The sequence below is a fragment of the Aphanomyces astaci genome, assembly GCF_000520075.1.
Source record: "Aphanomyces astaci strain APO3 unplaced genomic scaffold supercont1.120, whole genome shotgun sequence".
NCBI lineage: Eukaryota > Oomycota > Saprolegniomycetes > Saprolegniales > Verrucalvaceae > Aphanomyces > Aphanomyces astaci.
This window is the reverse complement of record NW_009798383.1, coordinates 102429-104890: the sequence shown is the minus strand read 5'-3', so window position 1 is coordinate 104890 and position 2462 is coordinate 102429.

The window sequence follows — 2462 nt, the reverse complement described above, 5'->3', positions numbered from 1 at the left end:
TTACGGTGGCTATGCATAGTGGACCTCAAAGGCGAGGTAGCTTTGTTACGAAACTTCACATGTAGCGTCAACACCGACTACCGGTAAGACTACTGGTACGTAGAAGGTTCCCGACGTGCACTACATAGCTGATGTGAGGTTATTCGGGATGGGGCACTCCTAAAGGATTAATCCATTCCATCGGATAGATTACTCTGCGCACATGGGATCACGCATTACATTACACCCAAAGTATTTCCCTTGTTTCGGTCTTCATTATAGCAGTAAGCAACTATTAGCACTATAATTCCTATCAGTGGTAGCTCGATGAATATATTTCATTATTGACCCTGTCGCAGCAATGAATCCGCTGCTTTCAAACGAGTTTTGTTGACACTAGTTGTTGAACCACCGTTTTGAATGCTGTGAATCTGCTTATTTCATGTACTCGCTACTTACAATAAGCACATAACGCACACATAACTCACACATAAACAACTGGCAGAACGAACCACCACTAGCCTTAACGGCTTGGACGCTCACACTGCAAGTGAGCAGCCTCCTACAGCACGCTGGCGAATCGCCAGAGACCCTAGCATGTATTCATTCCTTCGACACAGCCAAGAGACAGCAACGTCCACGCCAAGCTGTGTGCGCTACTGTATCACGCAGCAACGCACAGAGCATGTCTTGGACGTTGCTGCCTCGTTGGAAGTTGGCAAGGTTGGCTGCCATGTTTGGGCGACCTTTCCAAATCTGGGCATCATGGGATACTATGATGAAGCTATATATTATGATGACCGCAGTGTGAAAATAACGTGTCGGCACAGCCTAACGATAACGTGTGGAGCTTTCATGCTGGAGGTTGCGGGCTCAAATCCCACCGATGACTCGACTTTTACTTCGAAGTACTTTTATCATTTACGAGTTTGCAGTACAACATTGAAGGTTGAGTTTGTCCTACAATTCTACCGGTATCACCACCAGCTTGATGAAAACTGGATTCAAATCGGAGGCACAAACTTTAATTCACACTGGTAGTGGTGATAAATCGACGAACTCGCTGTGTATACGGTCATCATGGTGGCTGCATGGTCAACCTTCGTCCCAATCATCGTTTATCCCTATTGACTAAATGCCCCAAAAGTTTGAATTGCCCTATTCATTGTATCATTTCCGTACTCATGGTGAATCTATTCAAGATATTGTGCCAAATCCGTGATTTGACACGATAAACAATGTGATTTTTGCATTATTTGTACACGTTAAACGACGGGGGTTTCGTGCTGACGAGGTGTCTAATTTGCCTGCTAACAATTATACGCTCCTTTTCTCTATTGTTTGCTATTGTGCATTCGTGTGTCTGCTTATGATATTTGCGGCGACGTCGCGCTCTGCAACTTGGTGGGTGGGATACAGTATTAATACGATGTGCCTCAGGCACCTGTCAATTACGATATATATTTTAATTGAGAGGATCAGCTCCGTGAGCCAAACTTTGCCTCAAAACATTATATTATCACTTTGGGTAATAATTATACAAAGATTGAGGATGTAAGCTTATCGCTTGATGTTTACTGTACTACTACGTATTACTGGAGTATTAATACTTCGTACTAGTATCATGGCAAGTTCACTCAGAGCATGATACTTGCCCGCACCAAGATCCATTCACTTGATTCACACTGTCAATCGGTTTCGCGTCGTAAAATACAGTTGGTGGAATTCCCTTGACTCCACCGAGTACAGTACGTCGTGTACGCATAGTTCAATTGCTCACCTTAGATTGGGGGTTACAGAGACTTGGTGAACATCGCGTACGTTGTCTACCTGTAGCGGTAGTAGCTATCTATACCTTTGGGGAGGGCCCTAACAGTAAAGGACACCTTGTGACCTTGTATTGGGTACAACCTACTAGTACTAGTATTGCACGAGGCACGTACAGCCCTTTCCAGTGTATGTATACGTACGTATTGTAACGTTAAGACAATCCCAAGCATCAAGGAGGATGGTGGCGTTCTTGTTTACGGGAAAGTACAGTACATACACTACATTGTACCGTAGATGTGGGTAACTCGTGTCAAGTGGACGAGGAAATAATAGCACTTAAGGAGGGGGCAAGAGCACGAGGAACACTTGGGTGGTCGAGGTCAAAAGTGACTTTACGGTCTTACTTAACTATCCGGGTAATATCCGGATGTGCCTGAACCTGGCAAAGAAGGCCAAAAAGGGCCCCTCGCTCATGGCTCATGTGAACTTCAACTTGTCGCTATACATCTGGTGAAAATACTACTTAGTTCAACCTTTCCATCAGTTACTGGTCCCGTTTCAGCGTTCGAGCTTGAACACAGTCTCATCTTCTCACTTTTGGATTTACCATGGCAGTTAATCATCTCCTCCAAGAACGCGTATCGTACATCGCGTCGATCACCAAACAGACCGACAAGGATGTCGACGGGTTCAAAGACGCAAGTACCCCGCTG